The sequence below is a fragment of the Porites lutea genome, chromosome 6 (genome assembly GCF_958299795.1).
Source record: "Porites lutea chromosome 6, jaPorLute2.1, whole genome shotgun sequence".
In the NCBI taxonomy this organism is placed as follows: Eukaryota; Metazoa; Cnidaria; class Anthozoa; order Scleractinia; family Poritidae; genus Porites; species Porites lutea.
In genome coordinates this window covers 141,598-160,000 of record NC_133206.1, presented here as the reverse complement: position 1 = coordinate 160,000, position 18,403 = coordinate 141,598, and the positions used below count along the sequence as shown (strand labels likewise).

The 18,403-nt window shown below is 36.9% G+C and overlaps 1 long non-coding RNA gene and 1 pseudogene across 1 annotated transcript in view; one reads left to right on the top strand and one right to left on the bottom strand.

Moving 5' to 3' along the window:
- Positions 1 to 3,920, top strand: part of LOC140941502 (uncharacterized) — a 9,526-nt gene extending 5,606 nt beyond the window's left edge. Inside the window, exon 4 of the long non-coding RNA XR_012166471.1 lies at positions 2,517 to 3,920. This is a non-coding gene — a long non-coding RNA (uncharacterized lncRNA). The remainder of the gene's footprint in view (positions 1 to 2,516) is intronic.
- LOC140941743 (transient receptor potential cation channel subfamily A member 1-like) overlaps positions 1 to 18,403 on the bottom strand; it is a 171,050-nt pseudogene that overhangs the window by 11,763 nt on the left and 140,884 nt on the right.

Genomic DNA, 18,403 nt, shown 5'->3' with positions numbered 1-18,403 from the left:
GATCATTTCAACAGGAGTGGAAGAAAACATTTGGGTGGCTTCAGTTCGACGAGACTAAGGTCACCATGCAATTTCGACTACTTTTTAATTTGTTCTAGTGGTTATTGACAAAATGTTCAATATTTGAGATTTCAAGATTGTCAAGATTTTTTAGTTGTGAGCTTGGATACCAAACTTTATAATTTGGTTAGTAAAAAACATGTCTACTAACCCGAAGGGTTAGTGATCCAAAAATTAAATTCGAGCCCTGTTTTATGGTGTGCATGAAAAATGCATTAGCAAAGAATAGTAACTACTAGATAAAGTTATGGTAAGATGATTTGTCACTCAAAATCTTGTGCCAGCCTAATGAAACATCTTGGTGGCTGTTGATTGTGTGCAAGAAGTATTTAGAAGTTGTTCAAAATTTCCATCTGATCACATACAACAAAGAAGGTCTACCAGGAAAAAAATTATGCATTTTTTCTGGAGACTGACTTTTCACAGAGGACACTTGCTGTCATTAAATTCTCAACAACATCAAAACTCTTAGAGACTCTGCACAATTTTATGATTAGTGTAACAATAGCAGTCTCAAACGCTTAATAAGGACAAACTCATCTGGACGAGGTTGACAGCTTCAAATATCTGTGCGCAATCGTCACAGATCAGGGTTCCAAGCCTGAAGTACTGTCCAGAATTGCACAGACAACAGCAGCACTAGCGAGGCCGAAGACCATCTGGAGTGATAAGTATATCTGTCTAAGCTCAAAGATCAGACTAATGCGCTCCCTAGTTATCTCTGTACTATTGTATGCCTGCGAAACCTGGACATTGACAGTGGACATCCTGAAGAAATTGCAGGCCACTGAGTTGAGATGCTTTCGGAAACTGCTTGGCATCTCATACAGAGATTACGTCACTAACGATGCAGTCAGAGAAAGAATCAGGCAAGCCATTGGGCCCTATGATGATATCTTAACCACTGTAAAGAAACGCAAGTTAAAGTGGTTTGGGCATGTATCAAGATCAGTACATTAGTACAAAGCCTTCGGTTGGGTCACTCTCACTGAAGTACTTGAGCACGGGCACTTTGGAGACAGCATCTTTTATCTTGTCAAAGGCATCTTTCTGTTTGTGAGTCCAATTCCATTCAGCTTTCTTGTCTGTTAGACGGCTCAGTGGCTCACACAGTTCTGATAGGTCTTGTAGGAACTTAGACAGATACTTCACAAGCCCAATGAATCTCTGCCGGTTGCTCCATCTTAATTATTGCTTTGACTTTTTTAGGATCTTCTTTAAGCCCATTCCTTGTCATTACATCCCCGATAAATGACACGTCACTGCACTTTAAATGGAACTTCTCCTTGTTCAGCTTGATATTTGTTGCTCTGCAACGATTGAGGAGGTTCGTCAGATTTTGGTTGTGGTCACGGTTAGCCTTTTCATCAGTGTCCACCAGCCCAATGATAAGTAGCAGCACCTAATGAAATTAATGTGTGGACAGCAAGTTCTACTAACCTCTTCTGGTCCTGCCACATGTGCTAGGTCGTCTGTGAATTCAAGCTTGGTAAGATCTCACATACAGTAGGTTGTCTTCTGCTCTGACTACGCTGATTCGGTAGACCTCACTTATTTAGTCTGTCGAGGAACAGATGCAGAAAGTAGTTTAGCACAATAATGAAATAACAGGAGCAAGGTTGTAACCTTAGTACCCTGCTGTATCATCAAAGAATGTGGTTTCTTCTCGGGACCAATTGAGTAGTCTCAGTTTCCTCATATAGTGACTTTACCTCAGCAGCAATTGGTTAAAGTTGAAGTGGAAGTGTGTCAGACATTTCTTACCTGCTTACGTGTTCAAGACTTTCCTGCCTACGTTTTCTACCTCACCTTATTAATAAACCTCTTTATTATAGACTCGATCTTATTTTGCAAGAAAACATATTCCAGTTTAGCGAACAATTTAACCCTTGGCTGGGCTAAATGGCAGAAAGATGACCACTGCTTTTTTTTAATCTTCTGTTCTCTTAAAGGAACTCAAGTTCAGATGAATGTAAGAGGTTTCTTGATAGGCAAACAAGTTCTGCTCTATTATATTGAATTCACAGCTGCTATGTTAGAAAAACATTTTCCATACTGCAAGAGTAGTGTAGGATATTACAAGAGACAGTACCCTACAGGAAGTTCTTTTTATAGGTCTATGACTGGTAAAAGTTTGATGTTTTTGGATCCCTAGTCAATTATGGGAGGTGTTCACTTACAATGTACAAGAGTTGGTTTCACATGGAACTTATCATTATCAGTTATGTTATGGGGAAGGGAGGTAAGAGGCTGGGTATTTTGATTTTATCAAACTCAAAATGCAGGTTCCATGTTTACTACATTTAGGGGTGGGTCTAGAGGTGGGAATTTTCAGCCACAGGTGGATAAGTCACTTTTTTACCCCATTCTCAAATGCTTCAGCCCACCAACCCCATACTTAATACCTGCCAAATGAAGTATCAACAGGTCCTAATGTTGATCCATTATCTTTGCAGATTTTGTACCTAAAGATGCTCTGTTCAGAAGGGAGGTCAGGTTTTCCATGGACAGAACCCTGTCACAGAACAATATTTTCACAAATTAAGGAACTAGAAAAGGAAAACAATTGCGTCATGATATTTGGTTCAGTAAATGAACGTTTTGTAGTATTGATATTAACATTAGGAAAGAGCGGATAAGGGTAGGGATCAAATCATAAAGATCTGTAAATGTTGTATACGATGGTAGGCAGTCAAAAGGAAAATTGTATCTTTTGATTAAATGTTGGGTTCCTCATAAGAGTCAGGTAATTTTCAAAGATACGCGATAACATTGCAACCAGCTTTTATTAAATTGCTCCAAATTCAAGATGGCATTTTTCCTGAAAAATAAATTTATGGGCGTGATTTCTCAAATTTCTGTCATTTATCATTCATTATTAAATCAAGTGTCAAAAATAAACAAACTTAAGGAAATAATTCATATGGCTGGGATATTTGCTCTCATAACCTTTAATCCTAGGAGAGATTTTACATGAAATGGTACTAATTCAGAAGTCAAATGCTAGGTGCTTTCCTTTTTTATTTGCTAGCAATTTTGACTTTGTTGAGATATTTTGCTGATACTTCACTCTGAAATTTGTATCCTACCCATAAATGTCAACCATAAAAAATTTTCCTATTATGGTTTATCATAGCGTCTAGGATATAAAGGATATTGGAGTGTCATAGAATGATTTATGATAGCTTCTACGTGGAAACCTGGACTTAAGTGAGTTTTTTAAGTTCTTACCTTAATTTCATTCAATAGGAATGTTACCCAAGCCCAAGTAAAATAGATAACTAGGTTTAAGGTTACCTAATAGTTCCAGGGTTGTCGCTAAGATTTCAAGTTGCCGGTTAAATATCACACAAGCAGGCGGGGATCAAACGGCTAGGGATTTCTTTTGATTCTATTTTTCTGCTATTTTCGTATGAAAGTAGCTGGGGACCACATTCATAGTAGCCGGAGGAGATCCCCAGCCCCCCGGCTCCTAATGACAGCCCAGCCAATACACTGTAAGCATTAACTATTATTATCATTATGTACTTGGGATGGATTCCTTCAATTTAGATCTTAGGCGGGGTTCTCCCTCGTCTTCAGTGCATGGTATAAAGCAACTAAAAGAAACGTGCAAAATTAAGTACTCATAAGTATGGTCCGATTGTATTTTATAAATTGGTATTTTTTGTATAACGTCTCTTCAGCAGTTGTGCATGTGTTGCTATTATTTCTACGTATCTCCATCACAAAGGCTGGTGAAATCACATACCAAACATAATGTTTTAACTTACTGGGAAAATGGCATATCACATGGATTTTTTTTTTCAGCTATAAACTGAAAATTTACAAGAGAATAGCATTCTTTGAATGAACAGATCTTCACCTTTTCCTGAATCAATTGTCCTCCTCTCATACTTACAGTATCTGAATGTTTGCTTTGAGATGCTAACCTGTGGGGAATGTTATCTCTGTTGCACTTCCTTTTCTCTCAGAGTACAGGGGTATCAAGACATGCATGAGAAAGGAACGATTTTATATTAAGCCTATGGAAGGGTTAAAAGCATGCAGTTATTTCACTGATGTATAAACTGACCCAGAGTCAGTTTTGTATGGGTTAACTAGTTGCTTTTATATTCATCTATAACTGGGGGTTTGACAGTGCCTGTGGGGATGGCCATTGTATTCTAACAAGTTCATCCACCCTTAAATAGGTCCCCCTGCGTGCCCTCGTACCCTGCTTGACCACAGGCTGTACGTTGGTGGGGAAGCTAAGGTAGCACTGGCTTTATAGGCCACATTTATATGAAGAAAAATTGTCCCGGGAAAAAGGGTCTTTCTTCCTTTAGCAATCAATTTTATGAGAATAAAACTGACCCCTTTGCCAAAGCTAACAGCGCGCGCGCAGGCTCTGATTGTCTAAAACAGCGAGCGCGCATGCTTTCAAAGTGTTTGTGTGGAGAAACGTTGGCCCCCTTCCATTGAAAGGGTGATCGGTCTAGGCGCGGCACCCTTCTAGACGAGGGTAAATGTATCAAACGTTGGCGCCCAGGGCGGCTAAACCCTTATACCCCGAACAACGTTTCTACATATAAACGAGGCGTTAAATGGCTTACCGGTAATATGTATCGTGACGTGACCTGACCTAAATATTGACTTTCCCAGTTTATACCAGGAATAAACGGCCCTAGCGTTTGAATCATTGGGGTAATCCGTTGTCCATGTACAAAGTGCATCAAAAGCTGTGCCTCTTTATTTAAGTAGTATAGTAAGGACCGAATTGACCTCTCTTTGGGAAGAATCTCAAAGAAGGGAAGGCACACACTATGGGAATCGTGCATAGTCATGAAGACGAAAGCAAAAAAAATGTAATATACGCCACTTCCAAATTTCCCATAATGCCCCTTACTTGCCCCGAAAAAAATTTGCATAACCTTTGTTTTTCTTTTCTCCTGGGTATTACAGCCGTCCCAAGACAAATTGAAAAAAGTGCTTATGCAAAATTTTGGGGGACAAATATGGTGCATTATGGGATATGTGGAAGTGGCGTATAGCACGAAACGCGATTTTTTACTCTTCATCCGCCATTTCCACATCTCCCATAACACGCCTTGTTTGCCCCCAATACTTTTCCATAACCGTTGCACTTTCTTTCCCCTGTGTATTACAGTCGTCCCAAGAGAAATTAAAGACTGCTTATGCAAAACAAGGTCTATTATGGAAGGTGTGAAAATGGCGAATTCTCCCTTTTAGCTTTTTCACTTTTCTACTGTTTACGAAAAGGGCAAATTTGACAAGAGTTTATAAAATATTTAAAACCCTAGCCCTAATTAAAACGTGATGAAAAAAGAGGCATGTCGATAATGGTGGGTCTTACGAAAATGACATATTTTGCGAAATTGGCGAATTTGGCAAGGATTCATCAAAGGTCTGGCAAAAAATTTACGGCCTCTTGGCTGCTGGCAAATTGGAGAAAATGGCAAGAACCCATCAAAGGTTTTGCAAAACCTCAAATGAGGTGACAAAGAGGGAAATGGCGATTATAAGAAAATGGCAAATTTGGGGCGAAAAAGGGAAATTTCGGCAAAAATGGCGAGTATGCGAGAAAGTCATCAAGGCTTCTGCCAAATATTCAAATAAGATGACAAAAAGGTGCATCTTGACCAATGGCGATTTTACGAAAATTACAAATTTGACAAGAATTTATAGGTTTGGCAAAAATTAAAACACGATGACCAAAAAGGCATGTCGATAATTGTGGGTTTTACGAAAATGACAAATTTTGCGAAATTGGCGAATTTGGATTTATCAAAGGTCTGGCAAAAATTTTAAATGAGACCACAAAAGAGGCATTCTTGGTTTGCAACCACGAGACAAGGCGGCCATGATGGGAGTCAATACAATATAATTTTTCTCAAAGAATTAACATGAAAATAGAGTTGGTTCCCAGAGGAGAGAAATGCTTTTGTTCTTGACCACCAACATGGCCGCCGTGACGTCAAGTACAAACCAGCAATATTGACAGTTGACGATTTCACGAAATTGGCAAATTGAGAACATGGAGGATTGGGCAAGAATCCATCAAAGGTTTGTCAAAACCTCAAATGAGGTGACAAAGAGGGGAATCTTGACAAATGGCGATTATAAGAAAATGGTAAAATTTAGGCCAAAAAGGCAAAAATCGGCAAAAATGGAGAGCTCAAGGGTTTGGCCAAAAGCAAATGAGATAACAAAAAGGGGCATCTTGACATATGGCGATTTTACGAAAATGACAAATTTGGAAAAAAATTATTTCCGGTTTGGCAAAAATTAAAACAAGATGACAAAAGAGGCATGTCGATAATTGTGGGCTTTACGAAAATGACATATTTTGCGAAACCGGTGAATTTGGCAAGGATTGACACAATGAGATAACAAAACAGGCATATTGACCGTTGACGATTTTCGCAAAAATGGCAAATTTGAGAAAATGGGGAATTGATCGAGCAAGAATCCATCCATGATCTGGCGTGGCCATTTTAAGGACAATGACAAATTTTGCGAACATGGCGAATTTGATAGCAAAACTAACATTTGTCAGGTTTTGCCCAAATGAGCAAAAGCGATCGAAGATGAATTTTTGAACGCTTTTACTCTCTATAGCAAATGCGGTCAAGTAGTAATTTCCCACCTTTTTGCTTAACGTAGTAAAAGTGAGCAAAACTCATTTTTCAACAGTTTTCCCCAGGATAGTAAATCTGAGCAAAAAAATCATCATATTTGTGTTTCGCTCCGTGTAGTAAAATGAGGTCAAATTATCACTTCTTCCGTATCTTTGCTCAGTGTGGCAAATATGATCAAAATAGTCGTTTACCACTCTTTTGCTCAGGGTAGCAAAAGAGTGACAAAAGGCAAATTTCGATAAATATGGCGAGTGTGCCAAAAATTCATCAAGGGTTCGGCCAAATATTCAAATGAGATGACAAAAAGGGGCATGTTGATAGCTGGCGATTTTAAGGACAATAACGAATTTTGCGAGGGTGGCGAATTTGGCAAAAAGTTATCAAAGGTTTGACAGGAATTTACTAAGAAAAAAGGGGCATCTTGACAAATGGCGATTATAACAAACATGGCAAATTGGGCAACAATTCATTTAAGGTTTGTCAAAGTTCAAATGAGATGACAAACGAGGCATGTCGATAATTGTGAGTTTTGCAAAAATGCTAAATTTGGCAAGAATTTATAAAAGGATTGATAAAAATTTAAACAAGATGACGAAACAGGTCTGTCGATAATTGTGGGTTTTACAAAAATGACAAATGTTACAAAATTCGCGAATTTGGCAAGGATTCATCAAAGGTCTGGGAAAATTGCCTGTTGATAATTAGCGAGACTAGCAACTTTGGGGAAAATGGCCAATTTGGCAAGAATTTATAGGTTTGGCAAAAATTAAAACAAGATGACAAAAAAGGCACGTCCATAATTGTGGGTTTAACGAAAATGACAAATTTTGCGAAATTGGCGAGTTTGGATTTATCAAAGGTCTAGCAAAAATTTTCAATGAGACCACAAAAGAGGCATTCTTGGCAAAAATTAAAACAAGATGACAAAGGAAGGATGTCGTTAATTGTGGGTTTTTACGAAAATGACATTTTTTGCGAAATCAACGAATTTCTGGTAAAATCCTTCGAAGGTTTGGCAAAATTTCAATGTGACGACGAAAACGGGCATCTTGCACAAATGGTAATTGTAAGATAATGGCAAATTTAGGCGATACGGGTTTGGCCAAATATTCAAATGAGATGACAAAAAGTGGCATTTTGACAGCTGGCGATTTTTAGGAAAATGACAATTTTTTCAAGAAGTTATCAAAGGTTTGACAAAAATTTTAAAAAAGTTGACAAAAGAGATGAAAAAGGGGGCATCTTGACAAATGGCGATTATAACAGAAATGGCAAATTTGGCAACAATACATTTAAGGTTTGCCAAACGTTAAATGAAATGACAAACGAGGTATGTTGACTGTTGGCGATTTTTACAAAAATGACAAATTTGGCGAAAATAGCGAATTTGTCCAGAAGTAATAAATGGCTTGCCAAATGAGATGGCGAAAAATGGCCTGTTGGTAATCAGAGATTTTTACGAGGATGGCAAATTTTGGCGAAAATGGCAAATTTGGGAACAATACATGAATGGTTTGAACAAAATTCAAATGAGATGACAAAAAAGGCTACCTTGACAATTACTGATTTTGCGAAAAAGGCAAATTTTTGCCAAAAATGGTGAATTTGACAAAGGTTAATCAAATGTTTGGCAAAAACTCATAGATATGTTAACAAAAAGAAAGCATGTGAAAATTTAAGTACCAGTTGAGATTGAACCTCGTGTGGTCCCTCATCTAATGGTGCTGAAATGACAGAGGAATATTTGACAATAGACGTGACATTGTTATCAAGGAAAAACAAAGCGTTTTTATTGTCGTTGACGAAGATATATCCTCTGACTGGAATACTTCCATCAATGCATCGAGATGGAATTAACTAATTAAGAACACCGTAGTAAAAATAAGCTTGAACAAATGTGGCCATAGAAACGCAAGTTTTTCCTGTAGTCATAGGTGCATCAGAAGTAATCAACAAAACAACGTTTTTAGCTGTATTTGGCAGTAACCTGTGTACCGCCACCCTCTACCCTCAACAGAAAAACTCGATGGGGGAAAAGATCAGTTTTATAGCATCATTTTTGATTATCTTTCCCACGAATTGAAACATCACATATATATAGTATTTTCTTGTTTTCTTAATTGCTGATGGGGATGTGCTGCTGGACGAGGTCGCATTTTCACATCTAGATTGGCTTTAATGGGGTTGAACATTATAATGGTTTCGCACATTTTTTAGTAGGAATTCAACAGAAGATTCGCAGTTGAAAAGTTGACTTTGTAAGGTAGATGCATAGAAAGAAAGTGAGTACATATATTGTGATCGCGAAAATGATCTTTGTCAAAAAGTGGATAAGATGGCTTCTATAGGGCCCGCAGGATAGACAGTATAATAATGGGTTAGGGTTCTGAAAGGCCAGCGGCATATACCCAGCAAAAATTTCAATTTGGCAGTCAGGATTCAGAGAATGACACTAGCTCAAGAAAGTAGACACTTCCAAGTTATGATTGACAGGACATTCATCCACCTAGCTATTCACTATAGAACATCAATGGCATGGCAGTGGAAATTAAACCTTCTGTGATTTAAAACAGGGAGATTTGCCGATCAACCTCATCTACACTCAATGAAAGTACTCCTTCCATGGTATAACACTGGACGAAAAAACGGATTTACCTCTATAGCAAATTTGGAGCAAACCATCTGCAAATGCCACATTTGCTTAATTTTGCTCAATTTTGCCTAATAACGTAGGATCAAATTTGCCATAATTTTGCATTAATGGAACTGTGCTAAATGCCGCATTTGCGTCAAATTTGCCCCGTGTGTAAAAATAAGGATAACCTTTACTTTATCAAGGCGTTTACAGGGGTGTCAAACTTGGTAGCAAAACTGACATTTGTCAGGTTTTTGCCCAAATGGGCAAAAGCGATCGAAGATGAATTTTTGAACGCTTTTGTTCTCTATAGCAAATGCGGTCAACGTAGTAATTTCCCACCTTTTTGCTTAACGTAGTAAAAGTGACCAAAACTCATTTTTCAACAGTTTTGCCCCAGTAAATCTGAGCAAAAAATCATCATATTTGTGTTCCGCCCAGTATAGTAAAATGAGGTCAAATTATCACTTCTTCCGTATCTTTGCTCAGTGTGGCAAATATGATCAAAATAGTCGTTTACCACTCTTTTGCTCAGGGTAGCAAAAGAGTGACAAAAGGCAAATTTCGATAAATATGGCGAGTGTGCCAAAAATTCATCAAGGGTTCGGCCAAATATTCAAATGAGATGACAAAAAGGGGCATGTTGATAGCTGGCGATTTTAAGGACAATAACGAATTTTGCGAGGGTGGCGAATTTGGCAAAAAGTTATCAAAGGTTTGACAGGAATTTACTAAGAAAAAAGGGGCATCTTGACAAATGGCGATTATAGCAAACATGGCAAATTGGGCAACAATTCATTTAAGGTTTGTCAAAGTTCAAATGAGATGACAAACGAGGCATGTCGATAATTGTGAGTTTTGCAAAAATGCTAAATTTGGCAAGAATTTATAAAAGGATTGATAAAAATTTAAACAAGATGACGAAACAGGTCTGTCGATAATTGTGGGTTTTACAAAAATGACAAATGTTACAAAATTCGCGAATTTGGCAAGGATTCATCAAAGGTCTGGGAAAATTGCCTGTTGATAATTAGCGAGACTAGCAACTTTGGGGAAAATGGCCAATTTGGCAAGAATTTATAGGTTTGGCAAAAATTAAAACAAGATGACAAAAAAGGCACGTCCATAATTGTGGGTTTAACGAAAATGACAAATTTTGCGAAATTGGCGAGTTTGGATTTATCAAAGGTCTAGCAAAAATTTTCAATGAGACCACAAAAGAGGCATTCTTGGCAAAAATTAAAACAAGATGACAAAGGAAGGATGTCGTTAATTGTGGGTTTTTACGAAAATGACATTTTTTGCGAAATCAACGAATTTCTGGTAAAATCCTTCGAAGGTTTGGCAAAATTTCAATGTGACGACGAAAACGGGCATCTTGCACAAATGGTAATTGTAAGATAATGGCAAATTTAGGCGATACGGGTTTGGCCAAATATTCAAATGAGATGACAAAAAGTGGCATTTTGACAGCTGGCGATTTTTAGGAAAATGACAATTTTTTCAAGAAGTTATCAAAGGTTTGACAAAAATTTTAAAAAAGTTGACAAAAGAGATGAAAAAGGGGGCATCTTGACAAATGGCGATTATAACAGAAATGGCAAATTTGGCAACAATACATTTAAGGTTTACCAAACGTTAAATGAAATGACAAACGAGGCATGTTGACTGTTGGCGATTTTTACAAAAATGACAAATTTGGCGAAAATAGCGAATTTGTCCAGAAGTAATGAATGGCTTGCCAAATGAGATGGCGAAAAATGGCCTGTTGGTAATCAGAGATTTTTACGAGGATGGCAAATTTTGGCGAAAATGGCAAATTTGGGAATAATACATGAATGGTTTGAGCAAAATTCAAATGAGATGACAAAAAAGGCTACCTTGACAATTACTGATTTTTCGAAAAAGGCAAATTTTTGCCAAAAATGGTGAATTTGGCAAAAATTAATCAAATGTTTGGCAAAAACTCATAGATATGTTAACAAAAAGAAAGCATGTGAAAATTTAAGTACCAGTTGAGATTGAACCTCGTGTGGTCCCTCATCTAATGGTGTACCCTGCTAGCAGGGTACTAATGGTGCTGAAATGACAGAGGAATATTTGACAATAGACGTGACATTGTTATCAAGGAAAAACAAAGCGTTTTTATTGTCGTTGACGAAGGTATATCCTCTGACTGGAATACTTCCATCAATGCATCGAGATGGAATTAACTAATTAAGAACACCGTAGTAAAAATAAGCTTGAACAAATGTGGCCATAGAAACGCAAGTTTTTCCTGTAGTCATAGGTGCATCAGAAGTAATCAACAAAACAACGTTTTTAGCTGTATTTGGCAGTAACCTGTGTACCGCCACCCTCTACCCTCAACAGAAAAACTCGATGGGGGAAAAGATCAGTTTTATAGCATCATTTTTGATTATCTTTCCCACGAATTGAAACATCACATATATATAGTATTTTCTTGTTTTCTTTAATTGCTGATGGGGATGTGCTGCTGGACGAGGTCGCATTTTCACATCTAGATTAACTATAATGAGGTTGAACATTATAATGGTTTCGCACATTTTTTAGTAGGAATTCAACAGAAGATTCGCAGTTGAAAAGTTGACTTTGTAAGGTAGATGCATAGAAAGAAAGTGAGTACATATATTGTGATCGCGAAAATGATCTTTGTCAAAAAGTGGATAAGATGGCTTCTATAGGGCCCGCAGGATAGACAGTATAATAATGGGTTAGGGTTCTGAAAGGCCAGCGGCATATACCCAGCAAAAATTTCAATTTGGCAGTCAGGATTCAGAGAATGACACTAGCTCAAGAAAGTAGACACTTCCAAGTTATGATTGACAGGACATTCATCCACCTAGCTATTCACTATAGAACATCAATGGCATGGCAGTGGAAATTAAACCTTCTGTGATTTAAAACAGGGAGATTTGCCGATCAACCTCATCTACACTCAATGAAAGTACTCCTTCCATGGTATAACACTGGACGAAAAAACGGATTTACCTCTATAGCAAATTTGGAGCAAACCATCTGCAAATGCCACATTTGCTTAATTTTGCTCAATTTTGCTTAATAACGTAGGATCAAATTTGCCATAATTTTGCATTAATGGAACTGTGCTAAATGCCGCATTTGCGTCAAATTTGCCCCGTGTGTAAAAATAAGGATAACCTTTACTTTATCAAGGCGTTTACAGGGGTGTCAAACTTGGTAGCAAAACTGACATTTGTCAGGTTTTTGCCCAAATGGGCAAAAGCGATCGAAGATGAATTTTTGAACGCTTTTGTTCTCTATAGCAAATGCGGTCAACGTAGTAATTTCCCACCTTTTTGCTTAACGTAGTAAAAGTGACCAAAACTCATTTTTCAACAGTTTTGCCCCAGTAAATCTGAGCAAAAAATCATCATATTTGTGTTCCGCCCAGTATAGTAAAATGAGGTCAAATTATCACTTCTTCCGTATCTTTGCTCAGCATGGCAAATATGATCAAAATAGTCGTTTACCACTCTTTTGCTCAGGGTAGCAAATTTGGCCCAATACCACTTTATTCTCAACTTTGCTCAGGATGGCAGATATGATCAAAACAGTAGTTTCCCATACTTTTCCCCATTGTAGCAAAGCTGATGAAATATCAGTTCTTCTGTATCTTTGCTCAGGATGGCAAATATTGCCATAATAGCAGTTTTCCACACTTTTAGTCAGGTAAACAAAGTTGATCAAAATATCACTTTTTTAAACTTTCGCTCAAGATAGCAAATTTGATCAAAAGATCATTATCCAGATGTTTCTTATTTTTATTTGGTACCATAAATGACTGAAAAACACTTTAGACACCAACCAAAATTTCAAGAATAAAATGACTTTATTATCTTTAATATACACTGTACAATAAAAAGTAAGTTAAATTAAAAGAAAGTTCCACTGGCCTCTGCAAGGCACTGCATGTATCACAAAATGTATGCCTTTAAATAAAAAGCACATACATTGGGTTTGAAAGTACAAGTCAACACTATCTGGTTCATAATTATCTAAGGTTGGCACAGGTTAAACGTAACTCCATTTGAGTGGTATACTTCAAATATACACTTTCTAGATTCAATTGATACTATTGGCAAATGGTTGTAAGATAACAACACATACACATCACCCCCAATGTAGGTGTGACATCGTTACTAATGGACAGAACATCAACCACAGGAAATGAAATTAACTTCAAATTATTATGATAAGCGATATTCCTCAAATAATTATTTTCATCTGATAAATATTATCCACTACCCAAAATAGGCAGTGAATATATATTTGTACCTCGCCATATATAGTGTATCTAGTGCTATTCACTGACCCCAAGGGCAGATATGATTTATTTTTAACCAAATCAGTTATATAAAAATATTTTTTGTAAATAAAATGTGTTACTATGCAAAAGCTCTGTGCAGTTTTATGATTTGGGTACATTACAACTTCGATATATTTTTACCCAGCAGTAGAAACTTATAAGGTCAATTTTGTCACCTTTTTAGTACGTACATGTATTTTATTTTACGGGTGCTTAACTTGCTGCTAAAATTCTAAAACTAGCATGAAATGACACCCTAATTTTACTCTCATCTTATAGGTAGCCAAAAGCTTTACAAGTTATGGAAGCAAATCTGCTATTCACTGATTTGGTTAAATACTTGTATTATTATTATTATTATTATTATTATTATTATTATTATTATTATTATTATATGACTGTAAATGATATGATTTGGTGAAATTCTTCTATTATTATATCACCATAAATAATATATTACATCTACTTTTTTTACTAAAATCAAATTATGGGCTAAAAATTTGAGCAAATTTTTTCTGATTCACATGATCAGCTGTTTTGCTTGCAGTATTGGGCTGATTAAATATCCAAATTATCCAAACACAATCTATACACTGTGAAAGTTCTGTAGAACGTCTTTAATTCATCATCATTATTATTACTATTGGCATGCAGGTGATTAAATTTAAGCCATGCTTATCAAAAAACCGTTATCCCAAACGGTACTTTTTTTGCACAAAACATAACTGCTCTCTTTTCTCATAAAATATGCCAAGAACAAAATAGGATCACTGCATTTGGAGTCCAGTAATTACTCTACCAAAGGGGCTCTTTTTAAGGCAGTGCTTAGGGTAGCCCTAGGATCTGTCACCACTGCAAAGTGGATGCAGATGTTTCTCCAATTACATATGTTGGGTGAATAGACACAACAACTGAAAATACAGCTGCATTTACAGGCTACTAGAAAGAAGGTTTTTAAAATTGAGTAAAGTTGCCAAGTTATAGAGTGATTCGGTGCAAACTAACAAAGACAGCTCTGCAAAGATGGCAAATTTTGCAGACATTTGTCTGGTAAGGGCAAGTTTGTGGCTCCACCGTACCATACAAATTAAAGGTCATTGAGATTATGCGACTTTGTGTCAACACTTTATTTCAAATTGGACTAATCACAAACTGCGTAAGAAACTAGCCAATCACAAAACTTGGACATACATGTATGTCTTTGTGACTCTGTGGGATTCAAACATGATATTGTGCCCTAATTGTCAGACGGCATGCTCTAAACAGAAGGTTTAGAGTGTCTGCAACACACAGGGGTTTCAATAAAAATTGAAGTAGCCAGCGGTTTGAACAGAGTAACCGACTGTATCAACAAGGGGCCGTTGGTCCCCTTTTCTAGCCGGGGGGGGGGAAGGGTCTAAGCACGCTCCGCCCCAGAAAATTTTTAAATTTCAAAGCCCTAAAAATGCGATTTTCAGCTTTCTGGGGACTAAATTTGAGGACAAAAGAGCGTGTTTTCATTCAAAAAAATGTTGCTTTCAATTTACCAGTCACACAATCAATTCCTACGAGCAATGAACAAATGATGAAAACTAAATTACGTACTTTTGCACGTAAACAAGTTCTGCGTAAACCTGTAAGAAACTTTTGCAAAAATGACTGAAATATAGCGTTCACATGACTGAAGCATAACGTAAAACCAGTGGGCCTTTCGGAAAAAAAAATTAAGTTGCTTCTTCTTTCTGTAAAAAGTAGCCGACCTCTATGAGCAAAGTAGCCGACGTGTTTCGTCGGCCGTCGGTGCTTATTGAAACCCCTGAACACAGGCAATATCTTCATTGGATTGTGACAAATCACTTTTAGACTTGGTAATTTACAGCCTGTACCTAGTTTTAACGTAGCTCCTTCCAATGGGTGTCAAAGGGTATTGACTTACTACATTGTAGGTCTTTATCAAAACTCAAAAAATTGTGCAATTGTCTATTGAGTAAATATGGTTAGAGGAACTTAACTGAAAAGGAACTGAATCATGATGCACGTCAACGTCAACCTGAGTGTTATTATTATTTTGTACATATCTAAAATGCCTTCTCCTTTTCTGAATGTTCTTCAAAAAATTATCTGTGTTATGCTTATGATCAAGTTCCTTTTTCTACGTGGTGGGTGCCAGAGCAAACTCAGGAGCATCACCTGGTGCTCCTTGGTTTGATGCTGGTCTCACTGTGTGCTCTATTACCATTATTTTCACTTCATTGGCTTTGACACCGTGAAACTTTGCGGTCCAACCGGGCCATTAAACCATTAACCTCCACGCTCTGCCAGAAAAGTGGCCTTACACTCCCTGTTTGGGAGGTCCTCATCTGAACCTGAAGAATTATCTTCATGCCATTCTGATACAGCTGTTTCAGACAAAGACTCCCCTGAGGACATATATGTGACAGACATACATGAAAGGTACTTGTCCTTGTCTGACTAACTGATGCTAGTTGACTCCCTCAGAGCATACTGGCCCTTTAATTTTTTTTTTCTGAAAGAAAAATGAAGAGCCATGATTTAGCAGTCAACAAGTAACCCACAGTTGGTAAACAAGCATGTACTGCTCATACTGAGCGTAAATGATTGGGTTGCAGAACAATGACACTATGCTAAAAGCTGAAAACACTCTCTTGATCAAAGGAACAATTTGAGGATATTTGTGAGAAAACTTTCTCCCTGCATATTATTCCTACTACCTTTTTCATGAAATATATGATACCTTTTGGAACGGGTGTTAAAGTAGAAAGCAGAAATGCCTCTTTCTGTCCAATCTGCATTTGTTTCATTAAGACTTTTTTAAGCGGAAATAAAAACTGAAATAGATTAATTCCCTTGTCATTCAAGGGCAGAATTGATAGTGTCTCACAGCCATGACTGAACTGTACACATAAACTGTAAAACCAGTCAGAACCTGAGAAACGTTATTAAGGAAGCCCACATGTTACTTAGAGCAATAATTAGTTAATTGGGGTTATTTGGCATGATAAAGCAAAAGCATTTACTCGCAAAATGAACTAACAAAGATCCCTCAACATCATTGAGCTGTACAAAAGGTATAAATAATGAGGTATTGTCATTTAGAATGTGGAACAATAATACAGTTTTTGCTTCAAGATCTGGCAAGTGCCGTCACATGCAAAATGAGCCAAAATTAAGATCTCACAATATCACTGAACCAATTATTTATAAACTATAAGAGTTTTGGATGGTACAATTTATGAAAGAAGAATCACTTGTCATTTAAATGTGGAACAATAACACAGTGGTCACACAGAATGACATACCGTGTAGCATGAAAATTTTGCGGGTTCTAATTTTTGCGAATTTTGCGGATTGACCTCGATCTGCAAAAATTAGTTCCCGCAGCAAAAAAAAAAACCCAAAATAAAACGCTGCAAAAATTAACTCCCTTCAGTCAAATTAAAAACTCTGCTGCTATTACGTTACATTGTGCACGTGCTCCATCGCTTTTCGTTGCAGTCAGCGAGGTCAAGATGTCATGTCAAACGACACTTGGCCGTTTTGGCTTTAAAAAAAGCATTTCGCACAGAAATAGCGTGATGGAAATGAAAGTACCCGATTTTGTTTCAACTATGTCAAGGACAATTAAGTATAATCACTGCAGTAAACTCTTTGTTAACCAGCAAGGGTTCTCTGTACTTGTTGGAAGGAAAGTCACTGCCCTGTATGAAAATGGATGGTTCACAGGAATAATTGTTTATTTTAACAGAGAGTTAAAGTAATACAAAGTAGACTATGCGGACAAAACGTCAGATTACCTGTCTTACAATGACTTTGATAGCGTCGAAGTAATTTTGGAGCCAAACTGCAGGCAATAAAGGCTAGTGCTGTTTTTGTTTTCGCTAGGTTTTGTTATTTAAAAAGGAAAGGATTTGTCATAATACTTTTTTGCGGTTTAGTTTATGTCTTTTGTGCTGAATACTGAACATATGTATTACATGTACCGTTCATCGAACTATCATTAGCGTTGAACATTTTGCTATAGCTAGTGCAGGTTTTTTCGTTTTGTTGGCTAGTTTCGCCGTTCAGAGAAAGGAATAATTTTATACGGTTAAGTTAAAAACATAAAATTGTATCGTATTTACAGATGTTTCAACACACAAAATTATATCTATCCTTTTCAAAATCTCAGCCTCGCCTTTATTCTTAAAATATCGCAAATTTCAGCCTCGATATTCTTATAAAATATATTCTTATAAAAAAAAAAAAGAGTGTAGAGTGAACTTTGATTCAACATACCGTAAAATAAAAGCTGAAAAGACCATATTAAGGTTTCTTCCACTTAAATATTCTGCTACTTGAACAGAGAATCGCAAAAATTAGTTCCCACCAGAAATTTCAGTCATCTCGAACCGCAAAAACTTGTTCCCGCAAACCACAAAAAATCGCCAATCCGCAAAATAAAACTTCCACAAAACTTTCATGCTACACGGTTAGGCTTCAAGATCTGGCAAGTGCCGTCACTCGCAAAATGAACCAAAATTAAGATTTCACAATATCACTGAACCATAATTATGTATAGATGTAAAACAAGAGTTTTTGTCGACTGTAAAAATTTCAAAAGGAAAATCATTTGTCATTTGAAATGTAATAGAACAATAATAAATTATAGTGGTCACTGCTTTGTCAAGTGCTGTCACCTGAAAAGTACGGTAACCCAAAAGATCTAACATATTAACTCAA